This window comes from Triticum urartu, chromosome 3 (assembly GCF_003073215.2).
Source record: "Triticum urartu cultivar G1812 chromosome 3, Tu2.1, whole genome shotgun sequence".
Taxonomy (NCBI): Eukaryota; Viridiplantae; Streptophyta; class Magnoliopsida; order Poales; family Poaceae; genus Triticum; species Triticum urartu.
This window is the reverse complement of record NC_053024.1, coordinates 745,623,976-745,638,985: the sequence shown is the minus strand read 5'-3', so window position 1 is coordinate 745,638,985 and position 15,010 is coordinate 745,623,976. Positions and strand designations below refer to the sequence as shown.

General features: G+C 50.6%; 1 pseudogene; it reads left to right on the top strand.

Moving 5' to 3' along the window:
- The first annotated feature begins 222 nt into the window (after nucleotides 1-222).
- LOC125549700 lies at nucleotides 223-361 on the top strand (annotated as a pseudogene).
- Nucleotides 362-15,010: the final 14,649 nt, after the last annotated feature.

Below are 15,010 nucleotides of genomic sequence, written 5' to 3'. Positions count from 1 at the left end.
ATCCAGTCATCGCTCACTCCGGGCGTGTTGTCGCTGGTCATCTTCGCCGCGACATCCCGAGATGCTTGGTCGACACTTCACAGCAGCTTCGCCTCGCAGTCTACGACGCGTGCTCATGCCATACGCACCGAGTTGGGGGAGACTAAACTTGATGGTCTCTCTATCACCGAGTACTTTAACAAGATGTCGGATCTCGCGGACACATTGGCCTCAATTGGTCAGCCTCTTGGAGATGAGGAGTTTAGCACCCACGTGCTCAATGGTCTTGATGATGATTATGACAATCTCGTCGAGAATATTCATGGTCGTGAGGCGCCACTTCCGCCACGAGAGCTATATGCACATCTTCTTGGTCGTGAGCAGCGCATTAAAGCGCGTCGTGCCTCCCCGAGCTTCATCTCTGCCAACGCCGCGACCCGCGGTAAGCCGCAGAAGCCGTCACCATCGCCTGGCGGGAAACCGGCAACCTCATCCTCGCAGGCCCGTGCTACCCCGCCCTCCATCACTGGCGGCACCCGTCCGGTGGCTTGCTGCCCATGCTGTGGTGCTCAGCAGGCCTGCCAGCTGTGTGGCCTTGAGCGTCACATTGCCTCCCGGTGCCATCGACGCTACAAGCAAGATTTCCTCGGCCTGGGTAATAATGGCAAGGGGAATGAAAAAACAGGCTGCCGCGGTGACGAGTCATGATCATGGGCGCACCCCGTTCTACTCCATCGATCCTACGTGGTATATGGACACGGGAGCCACGAACCACCTCACCAACGAGATGGCCAAGCTTTCCACCAAGGAACCATATCGCGGTCATGATCAGGTGCACACAGCCAATGGAGCAGGTATGCACATCTCCCATGTTGGTCAGGCCTCACTCCTCACACATAACTTTCGCAAACTGCATCTTTCTAATGTTCTTCGTGTTCCCACTGCTACACGTAGTTTGTTGTCTATTCCCCGACTTACTCGTGATAATAATGTCCTTGCTGAGTTTCACCCTTTTCGTTTCTTTATCAAGGATCGGGACACGAGGGCCGTTCTTCTTAGTGGTCGTCTTCGCCATGGCTTATATGCACTTGACGCGCCACCTACATCTCCTATGCACTCTTCTCCTTAGGCGTTCAGCGGTGTTCGTGTGTCGTCTACACATTGGCATGCACGCCTGGGTCACCCTGCTGCTCCTATAGTTCGTCATGTGCTACATCGTCATGAACTACCAGTTGTGTCCAATAAAACTGCTGAAACAATTTGTGATGCCTGTTAGCAGGGCAAGAGTCACCAACTTCTGTTTTCAGAGTCTAGTTGTGTTGTGAACCATCCTCTTGAGCTTGTGTTTTCTGATGTATGGGGTCATGCCCAAACATCCGTTAGTGGCCATAATTATTATGTCAGTTTCATTGATGCTTATAGCCGGTTTACTTGGCTTTATCTTATTAAGAGAAAATCTGATGTGTTCGATGTTTTCATTCAGTTTCAAGCACATGTTGAGCGTCTCCTTAAGCAAAAAATTATTCATGTCCAATCCGACTGGGGGGGGGGGTGAATATCACAACCTCAACACTTTTTTCAACAGGCTTGGGATCTCGCACCGTGTGTCTTGTCCTCATACACATCAGCAGAATGGCACCGCCGAACGTAAGCATCGTCATCTTGTAGAAACTGGTCTTACTTTGCTAGCTCATGCCTCCGTTCCGTTTCGGTTTTGGAGTGATGCCTTCTCCACCGCTTGTTTCTTGATAAACAGGCTACCCTCATGACTTCTGAATATGAAAACTCCTCTTGAACTCTTGCTCAACGAAATTCCAGATTACACTTTTCTCAAAGTGTTTGGGTGTGCATGTTGGCCCCATTTGCGTCCATACAACAAACGTAAGTTAGAGTTTTGGTCTAAAAAGTGTGTGTTTCTTGGGTGTAGTTCCCTTCACAAAGGATACAAATGCCTACACGTTCCCACCAATCACGTCTACATTTCTCGTGACGTCGTTTTTGATGAGAATGTTTTCCCTTTTCATGCACTTCCGAATAACTCTAAAACTCCTATGCCACCTGTCCACTCTTCCGTACCTGTGCCTGATCAATTTGTGGATGTTGCAAATGCACCTGTGTTGCTTCCTAATCATGCTGCAGGTATTGGACTTGGTGCTCGTCTTGAGCTACTTGATGAACAGGTGCCGGATGATGATGATCCGGAGCGGGATGTGGATATGCATGTCCCATGCAGATCGGGTGCAGCCGCCCTGCAGGTGCCGCCCTCGCCCTCACCCAACCCGCGGGCGCCGCCCTCACCCGCCTCGCCAGAACCGCCCTCGCCCGCCTCGCGGGCATCGCTCGCACCTGGCCTGGCTGGGTCATCTACAGCGACACCTGGCCCAGCCGCTGGGCCTTCTGCGCCGGCTGGGCTGGCTTCACCCAGTCCAACGCCGGATCTGGCTCGGCCGGCCACGCCTGGCCTGATGCCGCTGCTCTCTCTGGAGCCAGGCGGCCCTGACGCTGGCTCGGGCACTGGCTCGCCGGCTGAGGCCTCGTCTCTGCAGTCGCCTGTGCTGAGCCCGGCGACATCGCCACAACCGGCTGCCGCTGTTCTTCATCCTCGCACGCGCAGCCAGACAGGGGTTTTTCAGCCTAAGAAATGCACTGACGGGACTGTTGCGTGGCTTGCCGCTTGCATGGCTCATATTGCTGCAGATCCCACTGCTGAGCCTCGCCATTTTCAGGCTGCACTGGGTATACCTCATTGGCGTGCTGCGATGGAACAGGAGTTTCAGGCTTTGCTTCAGAATGACACTTGGCATCTTGTTCCCCCGACATCTGGTGTTAATATCATTGATTCCAAGTGGGTTTTTAAAGTCAAGAGACATGCTGATGGTTCTATTGAGCGCTACAAAGCACGGCTTGTGGCTAAGGGTTTCAAACAGAGGTATGGTCTTGACTATGAAGACACATTCAGTCCAGTTATCAAGCCTACTACCATTCGTTTGCTGCTGTCTCTGGCTGTTACCCGTGGATGGTTTCTTCGTCAGCTTGATGTGCAGAATGCTTTTCTACACGGCGTTCTGGAGGAAGAAGTTTATATGCGTCAGCCACCGGGGTTTGTGGATCCTGCACGTCCTCATCATCTTTGTCGTCTTGTTAAGGCGCTATATGGACTTAAACAGGCTCCCCGTGCGTGGCATGCACGTCTCGGCTCTGTTCTTCGGGCTCTTGGTTTTCTTCCCTCCACTGCTGACACGTCCTTGTTCCTTCTTCAGCGTCCTGAGGTTACGATGTATCTCCTGGTTTATGTTGATGATATCATCCTCATCAGTTCCTCTGCTGCTGCTGTGGATCGTCTTGTGGCTGCCTTGAGTGGGGATTTTGCTGTCAAGGACTTAGGTGCTCTGCATTTTTTCCTTGGTCTAGAGGTCTCACGATCTTCTGCTGGGTTGACTCTTACTCAGAAGAAGTATTCTCTGGATCTATTGCGTCGTGCTGGTATGCTGAAGTGTAAACATGCGATCACTTCGATGTATGCTACTGATCGGTTGTCTGCCCTGGATGGAGATCTTCTTTCACCTGATGATGCTACTGAGTATCGTAGTCTTGTTGGTGGTCTGCAGTATCTTACTATCACCAGGCCAGATGTCTCTTATGCAGTCAACCGTGTCTGTCAGTATCTTCATGCGCCCAGGACGTCTCATTAGTCAGTTGTGAAACGCATTCTGCGTTATGTCTGTTTCACTGCCTCTTATGGTTTACTTCTCCAACCTGCACCATCTTATGAGATCTCAGCCTTCTCAGATGCAGATTGGGCCGGGTGTCTTGATGACAGGCGATCCACGGGGGGATATGCAGTGTTTCTTGGTCCTAATTTGATCGCCTGGAATGCTCGTAAGCAGGCTACGGTTTCTCGTAGCAGCACTGAAGCTGAGTACAAAGCAGTTGCTGATGCGACTGCTGAGATCATATGGGTTCAGTCCTTGTTGAGAGAATTGAGAGTCCCTCCTGCTCGTTCTCCGGTGCTTTGGTGTGACAACATTGGTGCTACCTATCTCTCATCTAATCTAGTGTTTCATGCTCGGACGAAACACATTGAGGTAGACTATCACTTTATTCGAGAACGTGTTGCACAGAAGCTCCTCAGTATCAAGTTCATCTCATCAAAAGATCAACTTGCTGACATCTTCACGAAGCCTCTTCCACAACCACAGTTTGTAGGCTGTAGGCGCAATCTTAACTTACTTTGTACTTCAGGGCATAGTTAAGATTGAGGGAGGGTGTTAGATTGTATATCTATACGTGGACCCGTTGTACACATCTGTAATTGTATTGTACCCTTTGGTACTCCTATATAATGAGATAGCCACACCCCGTTTAGGGTGTCGAGCAGTTTCCCAAACTCTATGTCTTATACTGCTTCATGCAGCCAAGTTGAAGACTGCAACCCAAACTGAGGACTGGTTTTGGGAGATAAAGATGGTGAAGAGGGTGGACGAGTAGGAGAGAAGCAGCTGAAGCCACCATGCATCACCTCCACTAGATCGGAAGCGCACGTTGCCCGTCCATGCGTCATGACCCAATAAATCTTGTACATCCAGAGAAAATTACAACACTCGTGTATAAATCTTGTACATTCAAAGAAAATTACGACACTCTTTTAGGACTAATGAGTTTATTATAGATCACAAACAGTAGAGATATAAAAACATGGTAAGATGAGGATACTAAAGTCAATACGATAATTAATTTTGCAAGCACATGACAAAAATTGTTCCAAAAAGCCAGATCGGCAGTGCCAGAGAAGACAACTGGTTTGCATCAAGTTCAGTACAAAGCAAAAAGATTCAGGAATCATGCATCATCTACAACATAATATAATTAGAATAGGATATTTTTTTACCTATAGTCCATTTCATTATTTATAAGAGACACACAGAACAAATAGTCCCATATCTTCAGTTGTGTGACAAAATAAAAGAAGTTTCGTGTACATATCAGAATTAAGATTCTCCAAATTCCATCTCTAGGTCATGAAATATATTCTTTATCATATTTGAAGCACCACAATGGGCTGATAATCACTGTCAATGTAAGGTACACTAGTAGAAAAGGGCCTAATGTGAAGCACATTAGTCCCGGTTTGTAACTAAACCGGCACTAATGTGATCATTAGTGCGTTCGAAGGGCTATCATTAGTGCCGGTTCGTGTTGAACCTTTAGTACCGGTTCGTGCCATGAACCGGTACTAAAGGGGTGGTGGCAGGCTGGCATCAGGCTGGGACCCCACGAGCCCCTTTAGTGCCGGTTTATGACACAAACCGGCACTAAAGGTCTAACCTATAGTCCCGGTTTGTGTCACAAACCGGCACTAAAGGGGTCTTAACCTATAGTCCTGGTTGGAGACACAAACCGGCACTATAGGGCAATTTTCAAACTCTACCCCCCCTGTGTATCGCTATTTCAATTTTGAAAAAAACAAAAGAAAATAATAAAAAGTTCAAAAATTAAAATCCTTCGAGATGTAGTTATGTTACTACATCTACTAGTTAGGAAAATTTTAAAACTTAAATTTGGACATGTTTTGCAAAAAGGTGTGATGAAAAAGTAAAACGACCATATCTTTTGCATACGATGTCGAAAAAAAATGTATAATATATCAAAATATTCAGCACGAAAATCCACATCCGATTTTGTAATATCATATCAAAAAAATGTATAATATATCAAAATGTTCAGCACAAAATAAACAAGACTATCAAATTTCTGCTACAAAGAACGCAAAACTCCATCAGTAGTTACAAAACTGAAAAAATATAATTTCTCCTACATCTACATAACAGCAATGATGGATTTACTTTTTTTTGAGAAATAATCAAAATTTCAAATGTATAGAGAAATATTAGAGGTCCATGCTCACACCTTTTCTTTAACCTGAAAAATATGACGGTTAGCAGGGGCACATGAACCTGCACCGTAGTTGGCACAAACCATGAAGAAATCACAGTAAGTCGTGAAATAGAAGAACAATATAACTATTATTACGTCTCCATTAGAAGTTATTCGATGAACTGGTATCAACAATAATAGTGCAGGTCATAACCAAGAAATCAAGATCGGGCTCGAGTTCTGTATTAGGAACAAGATCAAGAAGAGAACTAAACATAATTTCAGAGAGGAAAGGGAAGAAAAGGAGCTTACTGGTAGTTGTACTTGTACTACCCCCTATCCAGCCAAAGCAGGTGGCACTGTGGACTCAGTCGTGGGAGTCCTCAATGGCAAGAAGGAACCCCCAGCCGGCCGTCTCGAGGTCGATGTTGAGTAACAGCAGGATTGGCATGGAGCCATTGACGTGCTCCACGCGCAGGCTCGGGACGAACACGTCGACACCTCCGCCACTAGTTAACGACGGGTTGGCGTGCCTGGGCGGAGGGAAGAGGCAGAGAGGACCTCCGGTGATACCTCCTCGTCAAAGGACGGGCCCACTTCCCATCTCCCGGCTGCTCGTCTAAGATGAAGACGCGGCGGACCCATGGCATGGTGTAGGGCGGCAGGGATGTTCGTCGCCTGGATCGGGGGAGATCGTGGGTGTCGTGGAGATTGCGAAATTTTCTCTTGTTTTTCGTGGGTAGTTCGGGACTGGGAGAGAGGTCTTGTTCTGGAGATGGAGATTGGGTCAGGCCATGTGGTGCGTGAGGTTTTTGGTAGATTGTTTTTCGTGTCTGCTTTTTCGATGTGGATCTCGTACGTGGGCCGAGTTGGCGATTTTGGGCTGCTGCGGGCGTGTGGCCCTCGTGCGATGGTTTTCGTTTGAAGGGAGGAGGGGGTCGAAGGAGGTCGAACCATCACGACGTTCGATCCTCCTTTAATAGCAGTTACTTTTGATTGCTAACCTCAACTTTCAATCTATAATTTGTTTTGATGTGTGCCTTAATGGAGTTCAGGAAATATAAACTACAACTATAATGGAGTTCAGGAAATATTAGATTGTCACCTTCTATTGCTAGTTCACCCAAGAGACCAATATACCTCTCCTAATTATAACACCCCTAACCCTAATATGAACTTAATATGAACAAATTGTACTCAATACAATAACGAACTAATAGTAAGACCCCTAACCCTAGTCGAACGTGGTTGTTGCCGCAGTTGTCCGTGTCTGTGGCGGCCATCGCGATGGGTGGTGACGGTGTCCTGGACTAGGGGGTACTCACCACGTCGTCTCCCGATCTATTAGATTGGGCCGAGGCCCCCCATGGCCGTATATTCATGGGCCAGTTCGGACAGCTGCCGCATACAAGGAAGATTCCACAAAGACTTGGCGATCAAGACAAGGACTTCTCCCCACTGGCGTATTCGGCTAGGACTCTTGTTAACCTAGGCCTCTGGTGTCGTGGTTCTAACTCTGACAGTGATGTAGGGGGGTATGTATGGAGAGGCTAGATCTCAGCTATTGGGAAGTTGTAAACACACCAAGATGTACGAGTTCAGGCCCTTCGCGGAGGAAGTAACAGCCCTACGTCTCGGTGCCCGGAGGCAGTCGACTGGATTACTGGCGTGTGAATAACAGGGGTGCGAACCCTTCATACTGAGGAGGGGGGTGGCTTATATAGAGTTCGCCGGCCCCCTCCTGCCCTCAGTAATGCAGGGTTTAAGGTACATTCAAGGTTGGGCGTTACTGGTAACGCCCCTAATAAAGTGCTATAATGACCATAAAGACTACTTAACAGCTGACCGTTTGCCTGCGGAGTGACTATAGGTCTCCTGGCAGTTGAGTGGTTGGCTTCATGGTCGAGTGATAGCTTTCTGGTCGAGTGTCTTGAGTCTGTCGAGTGGGATACCTTCAAGTCGATTGAAAGGTGACTTCTCCTAGGGATGTCCTAGGGTAGGGCTCCTTGGACAAGTCCGTGCCCCTACCCTAGGTACATGTCTTCATCATTAGCCCCCGAATGGATCGAGGTTAGAGTGGGGAAAGAGTTGGAGGTCTTTCCGACTGGTTCTTTGGGCTACGTGAGCGCCTCGTTTTGGGTCAATCGTCACGGATGACGTTGCCAACCTTTTTCAGTCGCCTTGATCCATTCCAGGCCTTTCATCGAGTGAATTTCTTTGCTTGTGACATACTGAGTGCCGGCGCGATCGGGGTCTTCTGTTTTGACAAGTTGTTCTGTGGCCCGCGGATGTCGCAAGATTCGGATTTTGGGAAGCGCACGGGACGGGAGCGGCCGTAGTAATCGGAAGCGATAAAGCGGAAGCTCCTCGATCCCCGCGTCGCCTTTTTCGCCACGTACGGTGCGCGCGTCTACTGCGGGATTTGACTGGATAGCCTGGGCCTACCAGTCAGCCACTCGGAAGCGGTCCCTTATAAATCGCCAGCTCGGGGTTTCCAAGCAGTGCGCTCTCTTCTCCTCCTTTCTTCTTCCTCTCTCCCTTCGCAAGTCCTTCCGCCACCTCCGTTCTTGCCCCAGCGCAACAGGCCCGTGCGAGACTTCGCCGGCGACGATGACGAAGGGCAAGACCTCCGCTCTGGAGCGCGCGAAGAAGGCGGCGGCGGCGGGGAAAGGGAAGAGGTCTGCTCGGGGCGGATCTTCCTCTAGGACCGCTCTGCCCAAAGGTTGGATCCAGGGCGACTGGATGCTGTCGGTGCTCCGGCAAGAGGATCTCGACGACATGGTCGAGGGGGGAGTCATTCCCCACCAAGCCGCGCATCTTCCGGGGGAGAGATCGAACCTCAACCCCGCGACGGTGAGTGCGTGCTCCTAGCCACCCACATCGACCGAGGGTTTTCTCTGCCGCCCCATCCTTTTTTCCGGAGCTTCTTGAACTTCTTCGGAGCGCAGCTCCACCACTTTACTCCCAACTCCATTGTATACCTTGCCGCTTTCATTTCCATGTGTGAGGCTTTCTTGGGTTGCCGCCCCCATTGGGGACTTTTCAAGCACATCTTTACTTGCCGTTCTCAATCGGTCAAGAAGGCCAAGTCGAGTGACGAGAGGACGCAGGTGATCCAGTTTTGCGGGGGCTTGGCGATCCAGACGAGGGGGAAGAGCTGTTTTCCATCCATTACTTTCCCGGAGTCGGTCCGTGGTTGGCAGGCGACCTGGTTCTACTGTCAGGACCATGCGACCCCAGGACAGTCGACTGGTCTTCCTCCTTTCTCCCTCGACCGAGCTGAAAAACCCGCTTCTCTGAAAGTGACGCCGGAGGAAAGGGCCCAAGTCAAAGTGTTGGTCGGTCGAGTGGTCGAGCTTGTCCGTGAGGGTGTGACTGGGATGGACCTGCTGGAGGTCTTCCTCCAGAGGCGCATCCAACCGCTCCAGGCCCGTGACCACCCGATGTGGTTGTACTCTGGTCTCGATGACACCACTCGGATCCACCCGGAGGAGGTCACCGATGAGATGCTGGAGGGGTGGCTGTCGAGCATCACGGGGAACAAAGACAACCCCCGAGGAGCCAGGAGGGTAACTCCACTCGACAACTCGTATGAAGTGGACCAGGTATGTCTTTATGCTCCCGACTGAAATCTTGTTTTCTGCATTGGTCTTCTTTGAGTTGGTCGATTGACTTTCATCTTGTCTATTGCTTTCCAGGCGACCACCGAGATGTACTCGACGCCCAACGGGGCTCAGGAGCCAACTGAGGAAGGGGAGGCGAGCGGAGGTGAGAGTGGGGACGACCAAGGCGAGTGGGAGTCCGACGGTGAAGGAGAGGGAGACGACAACATCGACTCCAGCGAAGAGGAGGAGGAGGAGGTCGAACCCCCTCGCCCAGGGGGGCAGTCCAAGCACACACACGACCCAGCGCGGGAACGTGGCAAGGCGACTGCTTCTGTTGGGTAGTCGTCGAAACGCCCTCGGACATCTTCTCCTACGCCGACTGGGAAGGTTCCCAAGCGCCCACGCACGACGCTGTCCAAGCCGCCCAAGGCTCTGCCCAAGATGAAGATAGCTATCCCTACCATTTTCGGGTAATAATAAAACTTGTTTTCCTTTGTCGACCGTGGACGGATCCTTGGTCGATCCATTGAGCCAACCGACTGACTTTCGAGGCTTTCAGTGCTGCTACTTCTGAGGTCTCCGCCAAGGACGACGACCAAGAGATGGAGGATGCTGTTACCTCCAACCCTGGTACGATTACTGACGTTCTGCTTTGAGTCGACTGATCATTTATTGCAACTCTAGTCAATTGAACTTTTTCTTTGTAGCCCCTCCTCATGTTATCGACCTCCCGGATGACGACGACAACGGTCCGTTGAGAGTGAGGAGGCACAAGAGGGCGTCGGCTGACAAGACCCCCCAATCCGCTCCGGCGTCCAAGGCCGTGGCTCGGGATGGTGGTGACACAACTCGGGCTTCTGTGACCTTCGCCGTTCCTCTGGCGAGTGCGCGGCCCTCGTCGTCGACTACGGATCCGTCTTTGCTTTTTGCCGCATACCCCGTCCCTGAGGACCAAGCGGCTGCTGCAAAAGAGGCTATACGCCAGGCGGGGATCATGATGGAGCAAGTGAAGATGGCTCGGGAGGCCAGCCAAGCAGCCTATGACGCGAGTTCGGCTCTTCAGAGCAACGTCCAGGTCAGTCGACTCAACACTTGGTCTGTTATGATATGTTGTTTGAAGAGTCTCTTTTCCGAAGATCTTTTGCATCTGCATCTGTACACCCACTGGGTGTGTCTTCCAATTCTTGGTCGAGTGGGGGCACGCTAAGTGCACCCACTGGGTGTAGTCGCCGAGACTACGGTGGACTGCTGGCAGTCGACTGTAGTCTTTACATTGTGTTGCTGTAGCTGTATTTCTTCACTCGCTTTGGTCGGGCCAGGTCGAGTGGAACTGTATCCGGTCGACTGCGGGCAGTCGACTTTTTCTCTCTTTCTCTTTTTTTTGGTCGAACCAGTGGGGGCACGCTGAGTGCACCCACTGGGTGTAGTCCCCGAGACTACTGTCGAATGTTTTTGATTCGGCTGTGGTCTTAGAAACGTCATCATTGTCTCTTAGTTACTCGGCAGCAACTTATCTTGGACGTCTGTCGACTGATTTTTCTTTTTACAGAAATCTTGCGAACTTGTAGCTCGCTATACTGAGTTGGAGAATCAGCAGATCCAGCTCAACCTTAACTTGAAGCTTGCTCAGGAGAATTTGAAGAAGGCGCAAGAAGAAGCAAAAGGTATGGCTGGTGAGGTTCTCCATTCTTAATGGGTGGCTTTTCTTTCTTGTCCATTCTTGATGTTGGTTCCATTCGACGCGCCACAGATAAACTGGAGGAAGCTCTGAAGAAGAAGGATCAAGACCTTGCAGAGGCACAGAAGGAGGCCTCGAGCAAAACGAAGCTCGCAGAGGAGAAATTGGCTTCGGTCGGAGCTCTTGAACAGGAGAACTCCAGACTGAAAACTGCTCTCGAGACAGCTAATCGAGATGCCAGTCGACTGAAGAAGGAGAAGATGGCTCTGCACGACAAGGCGGGCGAGCTGGCGGGGAAGGCAAAAGATCTGGAGGCTTATCTCGGAGGACTCGCCAAGAAGCTGTTCGTCATGCTCGAAGGTAATTATTCCAACCCAGCTGTCTTGTAGTTGCCGAGCCCGCGTACGGACACTGTCTTATTCTTGAATCGTGTTTGCAGAATTCTGCCAGAGCTTCGAAGAGGAAACCAGTCGAGTGGAGCCAGGCTTGGATCCCGCCAATTCTCTCGTGAAGGACGAGGCTGCTATGAACGTGCTCTGACTGGAGTCTCGTGTTACCAGCGTCGTTGATTATCTTGCTCGGCTGAAGGCTGCGATGTCGCGGATCGACACATCACTCTGGCCCGGAACGACACTTCAGAACGACCTCAAGTCCCTGATGGTCCGACTGAATGAAGTCCCGGGTCGAGTGGCGGAATGGAAGAAATCTTCTGCTAGATGTGGTGCTGATGTCGCTCTGTCTCTGGTCCGCGTCCATTGCAAGGAGGCGCGAGAAGAAAAGCTGGCCGCCATCCAAGTTGCCAATCCCAGGAAGCACAACTTTCAGGACTTCATGGAGACTTTTATTGCTGCTGCCACTCGTATTACAGATGGGATCGACTTGGACGAGTTCGTCGCCCCTTCCAGTCCTCCTCCTGAGGAATGAAAAACTTCTATGCTTCACTTTAAATTTTCCTCGGAATGCCGACTGGATTTGTAACCGTTAAACTCCGCCGAGCCGAGGGCTTGAGTACTTTGATCTGAGGTCTGGGACCCTTTAGGCTTTATCTGATCTTGATTTCTCGTTGAATATCTTCATGGTTTGATTCGTCGAGTGGATCTTGATCTTCACTCGGAATAACCTTGTATTTGCGGCGCAGCTCCGAAGGGGAAGTTAGCAGTCGACTCGCGGATTGGGTTGAGTCTTGTACCTAGGCGAGCACTGGGCTGTAGCTAAGCCTCCGAGTGAGAGGTTTGCTCTCCACTCGGTAGGATTTTTAAACACTTAGGCGAGCGTTGGGCTGCAGCTAAGCCCCCGAGTGGGAGGTTTGCTCTCCACTCGGTAGGATTTTTAAACACTTAGGCGAGCACTGGGCTGCAGCTAAGCCTCCGAGTGGGAGGTTTGCTCTTCACTCGGTAGGATTTTTAAACACTTAGGCGAGCACTGGGCTGCAGCTAAGCCCCCGAGTGGGAGGTTTGCTCTCCACTCGGTAGGATTTTTTAAACACTTAGGCGAGCACTGGGCTGCAGCTAAGCCCCCGAGCGGGAGGTTTGCTCTCCACTCGGTAGGATTTTTAAACACTTAGGCGAGCGCTGGGCTGCAGCTAAGCCCCCAAGTGGGAGGATTGCTCTCCACTCGGTAGGATTTTTTCAAACTTAGGCGAGTGCCTGACTATAGCTAAGTCTCTAAGTGAGAGAACTTAGGCGAGTACTGGACTGCAGCTAAGCCCCCGTGTGGGAGGATTGCTCTCCACTCGGTAGGATTTTTTCAAACTTAGGCGAGTGCCTGACTGCAGCTAAGTCTCTAAGTGAGAGAACTTAGGCGAGTACTGGACTGCAGCTAAGCCCCCGAGTGGGAGGATTGCTCTCCACTCGGTAGGATTTTTTCAAACTTAGGCGAGTGCCTGACTGCAGCTAAGTCTCTAAGTGAGAGAACTTAGGCGAGTACTGGACTGCAGCTAAGCCCCCGAGTGGGAGGATTGCTCTCCACTCGGTAGGATTTTTTCAAACTTAGGCGAGTGCCTGACTGCAGCTAAGTCTCTAAGTGAGAGAACTTAGGCGAGTACTGGACTGCAGCTAAGCCCCCGAGTGGGAGGATTGCTCTCCACTCGGTAGGATTTTTTCAAACTTAGGCGAGTGCCTGACTGCAGCTAAGTCTCTAAGTGAGAGAACTTAGGCGAGTACTGGACTGCAGCTAAGCCCCCGAGTGAGAGGATTGCTCTCCACTCGGTAGGATTTTTTCAAACTTAGGCGAAACGGATTCGCAGCTAAGTCACCCACTGGGGGATTTCGTAAGCAAACAGAAGTGACAGCAATTATTGGAACACTCTTGTCTTTGATAAAAATAAACTGCAGAAATTTTTCTTATTACATCTCGTCCAAGGGAGAACTCAAGTGTAAAAGGGGCGGAGTAGTTCCGCATTCCAAGCTCGTGGCTCGTCGATCTGGCGATCAACATTGTAGAGGTGATACGCTCCATTGTGGAGGACTTTGGTGACGATGAAGGGGCCTTCCCAAGTAGGAGCAAGCTTGTGTGGTTTCTGTTGATCCACTCGGAGGACCAAATCTCCTTCTTGGAAGGCTCGACTCTTCACATTCCGGGCGTGGAATCGACGCAAGTCTTGCTGATAAATGGTCGATCTGATCATGGCCATCTTCCTCTCTTCTTCTAGGAGGTCGACTGCGTCTTGCCGGGCCTGTTCTGCTTCATCTTCGGTGTAAAGCTCGACTCGGGGCGCGTTGTGAAGAAGATCACTTGGCAGAACTGCTTCGGTTCCATAAACCAGGAAGAATGGAGTTCTTCCAGTCGACCGGTTAGGGGTGGTCCTCAATCCCCACAGAACTGACGGAAGCTCGTCGACCCAAGCACCTGCCGCGTGCTTGAGATCACGCATCAGTCGAGGCTTTAGTCCTTTGAGAATCAGACCATTTGCTCTTTCAGCTTGTCCATTCGACTGGGGATGGGCGACCGATGCATAGTCGACTCGAGTGCCTTGAGAGGCGCAAAAAGCTCTGAACTTGTCCGAATCGAAGTTTGACCCATTGTCAGTGATGATGCTATGCGGGACTCCATATCTGAACGTTAGCCCTCTGACAAAACTGATAGCAGTGCAAGCATCAAGATTCTTGATGGGCTTAGCTTCAATCCATTTGGTAAACTTGTCGACTGCCACAAGCACATGAGTGAAACCACTTCTGCCTGTTCTCAGTGGACCAACCATGTCTAGTCCCCAAACAGCAAAGGGCTAGACGAGTGGAATGGTCTTCAGGGCTGATGCAGGCTTGTGTGACATGTTGGAGTAGAACTGGCACCCTTCACACTTGTCGACTATCTCTTTTGCCATCTCATTTGCTCTAGGCCAGTAAAATCCCGCTCGGTATGCTTTAGCCACAATGGTCCGAGAGGACGCATGGTGACCACAGGTCCCCGAGTGGATATCATCAAGGATTATCCGACCTTCTTCTGGTGTTATGCACTTCTGACCGATTCCAGCCGCGCTTTCTCTATACAACTGCCCCTTTATGACTGTGAAGGCCTTGGATCGGCAGACGATCTGTCGAGCCTCTTCCTCGTCCTCTGGAAGTTCTTTCCTTAGGATATACGCGATGTACGGTATCGTCCAGTCGGGAGTGATTGCCAAGACTTCCATGATTAGGTCGACCACAACAGGAACTTCGACTTCAGTCGGATCTGTGGCACTTTTCGGTTGTGGGGCTTCTTCTGTGAAAGGATCCTCCTGGACTGACGGCGAGCGGATGTGCTCCAAAAACACATTGCTGGGAATGGCTTCTCTCTTGGAGCCTATCTTTGCCAGATCATCAGCTGCTTGATTTTTCAGTCGGGGGATGTGATGAAGCTCTAACCCCTCGAATTTCTTTTCTAGCTTTCTCACTGC